Source organism: Trematomus bernacchii, unplaced genomic scaffold (genome assembly GCF_902827165.1).
Source record: "Trematomus bernacchii unplaced genomic scaffold, fTreBer1.1, whole genome shotgun sequence".
Taxonomy (NCBI): domain Eukaryota; kingdom Metazoa; phylum Chordata; class Actinopteri; order Perciformes; family Nototheniidae; genus Trematomus; species Trematomus bernacchii.
The window spans coordinates 4,218,020-4,231,479 of record NW_022987708.1 but is presented as its reverse complement, the minus strand read 5'-3'; the positions used below and the strand labels follow the sequence as shown (position 1 = coordinate 4,231,479).

General features: G+C 40.4%; 2 long non-coding RNA genes across 2 annotated transcripts; both read left to right on the top strand.

The window, feature by feature from the left end:
* The first annotated feature begins 1,321 nt into the window (after positions 1-1,321).
* On the top strand, positions 1,322-3,357 carry LOC117490975. Its single transcript, XR_004556717.1, has 3 exons — positions 1,322-1,525; positions 1,720-1,787; positions 2,176-3,357. It is a non-coding gene; the product is annotated as an uncharacterized LOC117490975 (long non-coding RNA).
* Positions 3,358-5,390: 2,033 nt separating this feature from the next.
* Positions 5,391-8,175, top strand: LOC117490998. The gene is made up of 3 exons (XR_004556724.1): positions 5,391-6,111; positions 6,191-6,256; positions 6,341-8,175. It is a non-coding gene; the product is annotated as an uncharacterized LOC117490998 (long non-coding RNA).
* Positions 8,176-13,460: the final 5,285 nt, after the last annotated feature.

Below are 13,460 nucleotides of genomic sequence, written 5' to 3'. Positions count from 1 at the left end.
AAAGTTGGGACTGAAATGGGACAAGCTGGCAGGCGTGACAACGGATGGTTGTCCAAATCTGACAGGGAAAGATGTTGGACTATTGAAGAGAATGCAGGATAAAGTGACAGAAATTAACCCTGAGCAGAAATAGGTATTTTTGCATTGTATTATACATCAGGAAGTGTTGTGTAAGTCAGTGTTAAAAATTAACCATGTTGTTGATGTTGTAACTAAAATAGTTAACTTCATCAGGGCAAGAGCATTGAATCACAGACAGTTTGTTGCACTTTTGGAGGAAAGTGAGACTGAACATCGTGACATACCCTACCATGCAGCTGTCAGGTGGCTCAGCCTGGGCAAAGTGCTGAAAAGAGTATGGGACCTGAGAGAAGAGATTCAAGACTTCTGTGTGAAGAAAGGAAACGACATCCCACAGCTTTCAGATGCAGACTGGATGCCAGACCTTGGTTTTGCTGTAGATGTGACTGCACTAATGAGTGAACTAAATGTCAAACTGCAAGGCAAGGGCCTTTTTGTGCATGACATGTACAGTGCAGTGAAGGCTTTCATAAGAAAGCTGCAGCTTCTCTCAAGCCAAATGGAGGACAACATTCTCACGCACTTGCCAACACTGAAGGAAGCCACACCATCAGCTGATCACCTCCAGAGGTACTCATCCATGTTAGAAGCACTGCATGGTGAGTTTTCAAGGCGATTTAAAGACTTCAAAACAGTTGAGAATGAAATGAACATGATCTTTTCCTCATTTACATGCCATGCGGATGATGCTCCCAGTGATGTTCATCTTGAACTCATTGACCTGCAGTCTGACACACTTCTGTCAGAGCACTTTAGGTCAGTCTCACTGCCTGAGTTTTACGCTTCCCTGAAAGAGGAGAACTTTCCACACATCAGGAGACGTGCTCAGAAGATGATGGTCCTCTTTGGATCTACCTACATATGTGAACAGACATTCTCAGTGATGAAGTTCAACAAATCCAGATACAGATCCTCTATCACTGATGATCACCTCTCAGCTGTCCTTCGCATATCCACCTCAGACATTGAACCAGATTTCCGTGCACTTGTTCAAGCCCAAGACAGACTGGATTTTTCTCACTGAACAAGTCAAATTAACTGAAAAACAAAAATCAAAAGCACTAATTTCTTTTTGTATAAAGCTGATTCATTTCTTATCTTTAACATACTGTAAAACACCTTTTCAGTATTGGTATATTGAGCAGAATTAAGTTCAACTTATTTTTGATTCGGCCCCCCAACACAGCTCGAGTTTCTGAAGTGGCCCCTTGTAAAAAATAATTGCCCACCCCTGATGTAGATGGTACTGCATTTGCAAAACTTGCTTTCCAGCCCCTTTGCCAGAGGGGCTGAAAGGCTCCCTAAAGTCTTGATCAAAGCAGGGAGGTTTTTGACATGCCCAGCGAACAAGTTATTTGTCCCCTACCTCTAGCTGTTTCTGAAATGTTTGCAATCTCTAATGGTGGAGAAGAAAGAGTAGAGACACTCCAGGAGATCAACGCAGGTATGCGAGTTTTGTACACCAGTTTTTTTTAAGTTTAATGTTTCACATTGCTTATGAAAAATATACTACCACTATACGATCACTGATGTTTTGTTGTTGACTGGACACTTGTTTTTTTAAGGAGATGGCATGTGAGGATCTCTTAAGCAATGAAGCTCACGTGTCCTTTTTATATGCTGTCCATTGAAATGCAGGAAAGTAATCACCAACTGTGAGTGATCTGTTGCCGAGGGAACACTACACCGGAGTTACATAAGCAGAGGTAAAGTACTATTTTTGGGGGGAACTCCCCCAGGAAGATTTTTTTTAAATATTGAAGTTAAAAGCATCAATCTGGTGCACTTTGAGAGCAACATTAAGAGATCTATACATCTCTCAACACCCATATGTCAAAAAAAATCTCAGAATCAGAAACAGGTTTATTATTTAAAAACACTTGATTTTCCAATTAAATCATAAACTATGTCAAATTATTAGAAGTTGTTAGTAATGAGATTAAACTGAAAAAAGGGATGGAAGGAGGAAATAATAATCCCTCATCACTTGCTTCCTTCCTCACTTGCTGCTTCCTTCATCACATTACCTTTCATTTGCTTCGTTTTTTCTCCCCATCATCACTCGCTGTCTTCACACTCTTTATTGTTTTGTAGGTGGAAGTGTTAGGCTAAATCGCCTTGGTTTGACCTTCGCAAATCGGTCGACGACCTCCCCATGGAGGGTGACATGCCTGTATGCCAATTAATATTTTTTCCCCAACTCCAGAAAACCTGTTTTGAAGCTCCTCCAGCATTCTGTCGAGAACTGGAAAGAAGAGCCTTGTGTATGTTTGAATTTTCATGTTCTCGAAAAGAATCCAATGCACGCTTCCAGTTTGTGTATCCTGAGGTGGTGAGGGTGTCCCTTTGATCCCTTGATTGCTTTGCCATATAGTCTACAACTAAAGCAGAATGCTGCATTGGCAGTGGTAGAATATTCAACCCATTTAAAAGTATCAAACCAACTTGGTTGAAATGATCTCTTTTGCTGGCCAAACATGCCGGATGGAAAACAGTGATGTCTCACTTGCCTTGGCCCTGTATCTGCAGTCCCTAAATCAGTTACCCAGTTACCCATTGACTCTTGTCTGTTCTGATGTTCCTGTTCATTGTTGTTCTTATCTGTTGTATCTCCTTCTTGTGTGTCCCTTTCTCCTGTTCTCCTTTCTTCATCCTCTACTATTTTTGGCTCATCTGTGATGACTGTGTAGGTAAACACAAACAAGTATTTAAAATCAGTTTCCAGCTCTGTCAAATAAATGAATTTCAAGATACACAAATTTGTCTTCATTAAAATGTGTGTCACCACACTGTCACAAAATATAATACTAACCAATTGAAAATAGTTAAATTGACATTGGAAACCTCTTGTACAGTAGATATCACTGTTAGTAGTTATCTGCCAATAGGAGAGAATCATTCCTATACAAATGCAGTTTGAGTAATTCACTTAATATATTTACTTAACACTTAAATATAGTCATTTTCACGTAATACTCGAATAGTCATCTTTCTGCATTCAAAACTAAGGAAAGCTGTACAATTTGACATGATAATGAGGAAAAAAGGCCTCCGACAATGCAGATTTTTTGATCATATCAATTTTAAGATGGGGGTTGAGGCTTAATATTTGGGAGCATAGTGTCCCTTGTCCCCTTTCAGGAGCCCTACTGGATTAGCTTTGATCTGAAATCTTTGTATATAAAAAGCTTGTTAGCTGGCTGTCCATCTCATAATGTTCACATAGAAACTAGCTATCAATAGGAAATATCAATCAGAATTATAATTTCATGCAAAAATCTGTCACAAAAAGAGGTTGCACATTTAAATTCAGGTGTTATGGCAACGTCAGTGGCCAAACAGCCACATTTACTGCTGCAAATACGTTCAAACGTGCTGTCGACAGTAAAGCAGTGGCAACTAGGCCACCATTTAAACTGACTTTTCTCAGAAATACTGTCACATAACATCCATATATTTCAGTGCTAGTTTGATGCTTAGCTAAGCTAACTATGAAACACTTTAACTGACAGGACTCAGGATCAACTGTGTACTGTAAGGTAGCTTCTAGCTTCCTGTCGAACAGTAAGTCAACATTTCCCAGAGAGCTTTCTTTGAAATCACCAGGTAACACTAAAAAACACAACATTTATATTGTATGACAAAGTGTTTATTTAATATATCTGGCTCGCTATAGCTACTTGCTAACGGTTTAGATTACCCGTGCGATTCAAAGTAACGTCAACGTAGCTGTAATTTATGCTTTGCTTACATGTTCGCATAACTTGTAAGTTTACTGACATGTACATACATTCACCTGGCTCAGGTGGTGGCTCTGGGGTTGTTGTGTGAGCCACCACTTGAGTATTGCCGTCTTTTTTATTGAAAACATGTCTAATGTCCATCTTCAGAATCTCCGCGTCCGGGGCTGACAGTTTAAAGTTTAAACATTGTCACAGAGGAGAGGTACGTACCTGTCAGCCAATAAAACACGTTTATTTCCATGCAACTCTCTGATTGGTCTGGTGGTGTCTTGGCTTGCCTATGTTGCATTCACTGAACACGGGAAATTACAAATCTGCCGTCCTATAGGTAAAGAAGTACGGTTAATGTATTATATTGAGGGAGAATTTGTCCGGGGCTAAAGAAAAAACATCCGGGGCTAAAGCCCCGGATGCCTACCCCAGGCGACGCCACTGGACTGCTTATTCCTTGCTTTTGACAAGTTCATAACATCTCTTTACCTTCATATCAAGCATGCAGGGGGTGTCAAAGAGTATTTGGGGTGGGGGGATCTGGGTGGTTGGTACACTGGCTTTAATCGATCTAAGGGGCTCTGATCTGATTGGATGACAGGCTCCGGCCCCCAACTGAGACCTTCTCAACCCAGAAGATCCACTGGGGGTCACTGTATGATGAATGCGGCAGGCCTGATCACTCTCACTTAGTCTTACTTAGAGTCCCGCCCCTCCCGTTCATTTCTATGGCATTTTGGTTTTCATCTTGTGGTCCACCCATTGGTTGTCCGACTTAGTTCTAGTACTCAGACCGGCTTTTGAAAAGGTAAGATAAACTCTGCTATTACTCTTAACAAGACAGTCCCTTATAATGTAGTATAACAGTAGATGAATGCCAATGTGTTGTCTTTTAACGTTCGCGCATATTTGCATTGGTAAAAAGTTGCCGCTAAGCCAGAAACACACGGGAGTTTTCCGGCCGTTTGAATCCGTAAATACTTGTCATGTAATGCTTATTACTGTGCGCTAACGTTTATGACGTTAACATTTATATGCACCATTCGTGATTAAAAGTTGCCACTCCGCCATGTACAGTCTTGCAGTAGGCTTGATTGATTGATTGATTGAAAAGTTTATTAACAGCTTGTATATTGGGTACAGTACAGTACAGCTCAAAACATACAATTGTTAAGGGGATGCAGACCAGAGAAAGACTTTCGTCTTGTTTACATCAGGGTCCCCCATTTCCAATTCATCATATCATTTAAGACATATAAGACATATTTGAGATACAGATGGCTTATTTACAATTTACATACAGTTGGTTTTTTACATACAGATGGCTTATTTACAATTTTCATTTTAGATTTCGTTCTAATACATCCTAACCGGACATTTAAGACATACCAAGTCTACAGATATACAGTTAGTAACAGAGTCTAAAATGCGAGTATATACATAGATGGGGGGGGGGGGGGGGGGAAGCTGTCCATTGTACGACAGGTTGAGATTTGTACCATTACCGGGGCCAGATCTGATTTCTTTAACAAGGACACGGGGATATTTATTGATTGATTGATTGATTGATTGATTGATAGGCTACGTCAACATGCATTTCTCCCGTACTTTACTAGACGCAAACACGTTATGCTGTTTTACTTTGCACTAACGTAAATGTTCATGAAGTTAATGCTCACATCCGTTCACAGATGTGGACGGAGGGTTAACGGTCATAGACACTTGGCTATTTAATGAAGTACTGTAATAACTTTAAATGTAATTCGTATTTACTATGTGGTAGTGTACTAAAGTTAACATGTATATGAAGGCTACCATAGGGCGAATATTATTATTATAATATAATAAGTATCATTCATTTTTTAAAGTCAGACCTCTGAGGTTAAGGTTAATGTTGAGCTGTTGGAAAAGTGTTGGCTAGCATTATCTTTTAAATCAGAACCAACTTTTACTCATGTTATTTTTCTTATTTCTATTCAGACTGTTACTACATGTTTATTCTTATTTCATATTCACGTAAGGCCATGTGTGACTAACTGTAGAAACACTTGATGTGATATTAATCTAACTGTTGCCTCTCAATCTCAATGTCAGTTACAGGAACTGGATCAGGAGGCAGTCCGTCTGGAGCCCCGGGTCCCAACTGGCGCAGCTTAAAGAATACATAGAGAGAAGGGACCAGGAGAAGCAGTCTGTCGCCTCCTCAGCTGCATCAGCAGTTGCCACCTCCTCAGCTGTCTCCCCCTCCACTACATCTCCCCCAAAGAGCGGAGGAAGAGAAAGGCAGTGGTCCTGTGTGTGTATCATGTCAGTGGAGTGTTACTGTCAGTCAGGTGATGTGTGATGAGTGAACATTTTTTAAATTGTGTCTGCAGCTTCCTCAGAGGACGAAGACGACCATCTGATGGTGGGGGCAGCGGCTCAGGTGGAGGCTGATTTAGGTAAGTCTGTGCTTCGAGTCATTATTAAGCTTTGTATAATCAAATCTATTTGGTATGTCAAGTGTGTTTTTCTGCTGTGCACAGCATCTCCTCCTCCTCCTCCTCCTCCTCCTCCTCGTCCTGCCCACCAGCAGAGAGCTCTGCCAACTCCACCACTTCCACTACGACAAGTCGCTCCTACCCCTCAGGGCTACCCCCCTGTAATAATGTTGTTATAAACATCTAGTATCAGTGTGTAGTTTAAAGCTGCAGCTCAGTGACCTGTGTGTGTGTTGCAGCTGCTCCTGCCGGCAGCCTGGATGAGCAGCCCTCCCTGCAGAGCAGCACGAGTGGGTCAGCAGGGCTCTGTTTGTGGCTGACAAAGAAGGGAGGCCCGTCCTGTCCCCGGAGTTCCAGCTGTGGCACCACCCCCCCGGCCCCTGGCCGAAGTACTCCCAGCGAGTGCCGTTCACTGCCTAGAAATGGACCATAAAGCCCTTACAGAACATTGCCAAGGGATCAATGCAGCTATCACCAAGCCGGAGGCGGATGTCATTGAGAAGGCCACTAAAACACAGGCCAAATCCAAACTCTGGTATCGATACAGAGCTGGGCGGATTACAGCATCTCGTATGAAGGCAGCATGTTCAACAAGTGCAACTAAACCATCGCTTAGCTTGATTAAAGCTATTTGTTACCCGGAAGCCACAACATTTAAAACTGCAGCTACTGAATGGGGATATAATCACGAGAAATCAGCACGTGAAGATTACATTGCAATTATGAACCGACATGGCGGTTTCATTTGCCAGGACTCTGGGCTCGTGTTATCGCCAACATTTCCATATTTAGGTGCTACTCCAGATGGTGTTGTGTCCTGCAAGTGCTGTGGTGTAGGTGTTTTGGAAATTAAATGCCCCTACTGTGTTGCTGCACCGTTAGACCATACATGCCTGGAATCACGTGATGGACAGGACAGGCTGAAGAAGACCCATGCCTATTTTTGTCAAGTGCAGACCCAGTTATTTCTATGTGATGTTGAATATGCTGACTTTGTTCTGTGGGTGAATGGAAAGATTCATCTTGAACGCATAACCCCAGATATTGACTTTTGGGAGAAGGTATACCCCAAAGCTCATGAATTTTTTCAGAAGGTCATTCTCCTCGAGTTGAGTGGGCAATTCTTCACCAGAATTTCCAGTGCAACTACACCAGTCTCCATTACTGCACCAAAAAGGCCTCTGTGCCTGATACCAGACCCCGCTCCAGTCTGACTCAGCCAACCGATACCCAACCACTGATACCCAAATGGTGCCTTTGTCGTGGAGAGGAAAAGCTTCCCATGATAGAATGTGATAACACAAATTGTGAAACTACCTGGTTTCATTTTGAACGTGTTGGTATAACAGTTGCCCCCAAAGGAAGCTGGTATTGTGACAAATGTCATCAGTATGCCCCCTCTCAAAAGAAACAGAAGTAGGCTACTAATCGATCTGAATGACAGTGTGTTTATTTATTTGATTCAACATGTTTCTTTTACATCAAATCTATATAAAGAACATGTAAGTGTAACAATCAAAAAAAGTTGTGCACACTAAAATGACACAAAAAGCATCATTATTTAAACTGACACTCAAAGAGCAAAACCTCAGCTCAAATCTCCAAAACTCTTAACACATTTTCAGCTCTGCACCCAATTTGCAATTCTACTTTCCACCTTTTGAAAAGTTTCTGCACATATTTTTTTGTCGACTTGAACAATCTTTACTTGCTGAATTCTCTATATCAAACGCCATAAAAGATCAGTGTGCTTGAGCACGATGGTGTGTAGTTGGTTTTACAAAATGTCTTGTACTATGAATGAAGTGTGTGCCATTTGGTGCAAAAGTTTGGTTTTGGTAAGTGTTTATGTAGTTTTGGGTGTTTTGCACTTTGTGTGTATGGTTTTGTGAATTGTGTTTAGTGTTTTGAGAAAATAAGCCCTGCTTTTAAAAAATGTGTTTTAGCATTGAAAAACACTAATATGGACATAATGTTAATCTTTCTCTGTTATGTGAGGTGATCTCTGCAGCGTACAGTTAAAGGAGCATGTACTTGTTTTTCACCCTTTTTCAATGGGTAAATTGGAAACCTGTAATAAATATAATACTTTGCCCTTTCAATTGTTTTTTTCAAAAATGAATTTACCCAAGCTTAAATATTCTACCAGTACTATTACAGTGTGCAGTGCAGGTCTGAAACCATCAAGCGATTTGGGATGTGTCCAATCTGACAATAGAAAACTTGAGAGAAAAACATATTAATCTTCCATGCCTGAAAACAGCTTAAATAATTTTTCAAACAAATCCCCAACACAACCAAACCCCAAATCACTGCTCTGATTATCAAGACATTTAATTTACCAAGTACAACATTGACAATAATGCAATAATAATTATAATACAAACATGTCATATTTGTCAACATTTATATTTTATTAAACATTTTCAAAAGACAAAAGCACACGGACAAGGACATGGCTCACACACATTACAAGTTGGACAGGACATAACATGAAGGGTGGGGGGTAGGGGGATTACAGTGTCAGTTACATTTGATGTATGCATATGGCGTTGTATTTATACATGATTTGCTTCATAATATAGGTATACTTCATTGTTTAATAGGTAAATAAATAGATAAATAGTCAAATAAATAAATACATATATATATATATATATATGCACACATATGTACATATACACACACCTCTTCCTTTTATGATTAATTCACCTATTCATCCATTTCCCATTTAATTTCGCTTCTTTCATTATTATTACCGTTACTGTTTATTCATAGCTTATTTCTCTTTATTTATATTTATTTATTAATATTATTAATTAATATTATTATATTTATTGTTGGCAGCCGAGATGGTTTGAGTCCAGGAAAGCCCTTATCTTATCCCAAAGCCTGTTGTCTGGCTTAACCAAATATAACAGGGAGAAAGCAGCTTCTTCCATACTTCAGATGTTTAGGAAGTCCTCCAGCCATCTATTGAAATTGAAGCAGTTGGGCTTTCTGACTTTCCAGTTCATAAGAACGAGGCGTTTAGTTGAAAGGCATGCTAGGGCTATAATGGCGCATTTCCACTACACGGCCTCGCTCGGCCTCGCTCGGTATGGCTAGGCCTCGTTAGGACTGGCTCACTTTATGGCGCATTTCCATTACAGTTTAGGAACTGGGGTAGTATCTATAGTAACGCAGTGTAGGCGGAGCCGTGACGTCATCTTCAATGAGAACCCCAGAAAAACAACACAGCCGTTAGCTGTTAGCACTCAGAGCTCACAGCTCCTCATATATGTTCAGAAACTAGACAAAAGTTAAACAAGTACAAACCACAGACTGCCTGTGTCATGGTGAATACAGTCGCTGCTTTATTTATGTCTGTATAGGCCGTTGTTGTGAGTGTGGACGGTCGGAGCATATACTGCGTTAGCTTAGCCAATCTCCATTTAGACAACACGCATTTTAAAAGGTTTTTCGCCTGCCGTCTGTCTGCAGACTTGACAAAGCATTAATTCATGGTTTTTACTAACCGGTATCAGTATGTTGTTACTTCGGCATCATTTTGAAACGTGTATTACAATTAAATCACGGTCAAATATGTCCATCTTGTTGTAGTTGTAGCCCCCTTGCCAGCGATTCTCTCTCTAGTTTAGCATACTCAGCCCGACTCAGCCTCGTTGTCTCTGGCCCTAGAACCACGATTTTATGAGGCCAGAAAAACTGTGAATTAGGACCCGCCGGCCGGTACTAGGCCAAGTGGAAACGCAACTAAAAACGGGCCGCTGACGTCACAGCCCTCTTAAACCGTGCTCCGCGCTGTAGTGGAAACGCGTCATAAGTTTACTTGCAAATGTTGATGTTATGCCATTGAGCGGGGATCCCAGCAAGCATAGCTGGAGTTAAGAGTATCTCTATGTTCAGAATCTCAGCGAGAGTATCTCCAACTACGTCCCATAGAGATTTTACAGCCGGACAGGACCAAAGACAATGTAAAAGGGTACCCACTTCCGCACAACCATGCCAGCATAGGCCCGCGAGTGTTTGATCCATCTTTTTGAGTCTACAGGGTGTGATGTATGCTCTGTGAAGGATTTTTAACTGTATTACTCTAAACCGGACACACTTGGAGATTGATGTTGAGTTCGACCAGATTCTGTCCCACTCAACTGGTGTAAGGGTGATGCCTAAATCCTGCTCCCATCTTTTCTGTGACTGCAGATTAGTATTGGCGGTTGAGGTGAGGAGAAGTTTATATATACCTGAAATCATTCCTTTCTTGTTTGCAAGTCTTTTTAGGTTCATATCAAGGTGTTCATGACAACCTATCTTTATACCTTTTGATGTTAAGTTTTTAATATTTGATTGTAATTGCATATAGGAGAGGAAGAGGGATTTATTCAGATTAAAATGTTCCATCAACACTGTGAACGGAGTTATGATATTGTTTTTTACTATTTGCCCAATGTGTTGTATGTCATGTGCTTGTATATGTATATTATTTAATGGGTTACCGCCCTGTTTTTAAAATATTACTTAAAGGTAGGGTAGGTAAGTTTGAGAAACCGGCTCGAGATCGCTAGAATTTGAAAATACACAACCGGAGAAAATCTGCCACTTCCTTACAGAGCCCCTCCTCCAACACACGCGAATGCGCACATGACCAATGAGGGCACGAGATAAGTTTGTGCACAGATGGAAGGCTGACAGGCAGGTAGGCCATCCAGTTATTTTAGCCGGGCCGGCTAAAATGATTGGTCGTACTTTTTACAGTACTACGGCTTCCACAGATGACATTTTTTAATGGATTTTTTGTCAAAGCACTTAAGATATTCATTGCTATCGGGATGTTAAGAGCATTCCATGGAATATAACAAAAAGTGTATCTCGAGCCGGTTTCCCAAACTTACCTACCCTACCTTTAAGTAAAAGTAAAAATGTGTCAGGATAAATTAAAGTACATAATGTAGAAAGTACTCTGCAATATGACCCATTTCAGAATAACAAACTACAGAAGTATTATCAGCTAAATGTACAATAAGTAAAAGTACTCGTTATGCACATTTCTTTTCAAAATATTGTATTATTATGGTTATTATTTTTGTTGTTAAAATAAAAACTCTGGACTGAACTTTGTGTGGAAACTTTATTTATAATTCATTACACAACGTCTGATATTTCACTGCAACACGGGTCAATAAAACACAACATGGTGCATAAATAAGCACAGTAGAGATGATGAAATGATACAGACATATATATATAAAATATAACATGCATCATAATACAGCTCTGTAGTACAAACAGTGGCGAGCCGTGAGCTTTATACCTAGGCCCTCTGACCCCCACCCCTTCCCTCGAAAAAAGAAAAAAAAAGAGTTATTACGTCACAGCGTATACTTCAGCGGAATATCAAAACATCGGCCCAGGGTGCAAAACGCATCAATGACAGCGACCCTCTACCACACAAAACAACACCTGTGAACCCAATTTGTGTTCTTTGACATTGAAAATGATATTGCATTGTGTTTGTTACTTTCGTTGCCGTTGTATGTCTTAAGTGTAATTTGGCATGCTTTTATTTTGAAGGCGAGTTCACGCTGTTGACAGGAAGTTGTTGTTGCTATGGAAACAAGAAAAGTTTCACAGCGGGCGGAACTTGTCATAATGTCCGCGATAATAAAACCCACCCATTTAGAGGGAAGATATGATTGGTCAATTGTACTGTCATTTGACATTACTCTCTCGTTCAGTTACTATAGCGGGCTATGGAGCTAATTTCCTGCCATAACTCCACAAACAAACTAAACAGGTTTTACAAATGCCTTATGATTCACTAACAAACACAATGTGGTTTGCAAATACAAAACACCATCTACAAACTAATGAATTTAGTTTTGCAAAGAAAAAACGTATCTATCAAACAAACACATAACATTTTTCTAATAAATCATGTTTCAAAGACAAATTCAGCTTAGGTTTTACAAGTACACAACTTTTTTTTACAAGTGCACAAATTTGTTTTACAACTACAACACTTTGTTTTACAACTACAAAACTTTTTTTTACAAGTGCACAAATTTGTTTTACAACTACAACACTTTGTTTTACAAGTACAAAACTTTTTTTTACAAGTACAAAACTTTTTCTTCTCACGGCGGAATATTACTGCCAAAAGTCACGTGAGTGAGTCACGTGACTTTTGGCAGTAATATTCCGCCGTGGCTGGCTCATACACAGTCACACATGCTCACTCACACATGCTACACGGCAGCAGGGGGCGCTACTGAGTCCATTGGGAAGACGGGAGGTTGAGCAGAGCATGGAACAGCTCTTGCCAGTCTGATGACAGGTGTTATAGTGATAATATTATAAACAAGGTGAATTTAGCGATCACAACGAAAACAGCCAAGACACATATTGAGCCCAGAAAATAAATGTTATTAGGGGCTGTAAATATAATAAGCCTTTGTCTAAAATGGACAACATTGTAACTAAAGAGATTTAAACTATATATACAGCCAGGGGACGTTCGGGACGAATCCCGATGGGCCGGTACTGAAGTGGGCCGGTCGGATAAGTCACTGCTCACCCCCCCTTTCCCCCCGTCGACAATTTCCTCGCGGTATTTACTTGCGGCACCACCGAGGTGGGCCGCTTACTTGCGGTACCGAGGTGGGCCGGCGGTACCGAAGTGGGCCGGTCGAGAGTCCCGGGCTGATTTGTTGTCCCAGTCCGCCCCTGGATACAGCGATTCTGCACTCGGTCAATCAGCTGCTTTTCATTTTTATTCCTGCTATATTCAATGAGTGATACAAATATTTTTTACCACAAGTTCTTAATAAAACTGACACTGTTGGACTTGGTACTAGTTGACTGCAACCAGAAATAAAATGAAGTACTTTACTGTGTACTTTGTGAGTAATCCTCTGTCAGAGTCCCCTCCATAGTACATAATGCATGTTTTTTGCTATCTTTGATGAATGATAAAAATAAAATGTTACCATTAGTTCTTAATGAAATTGATACGGTTTGACTTTATATTAGTAAGCCTACTACTAACAATACATTGAAGTACTTTTACTGTGTATTTTTTGAGAAATACTCTGTCAAAGTCCCCTCCTGTGAACAAAATCAAGCCACTTCTGCTAAGTTTGATGAGGGAATTCTTTTTTGTTGC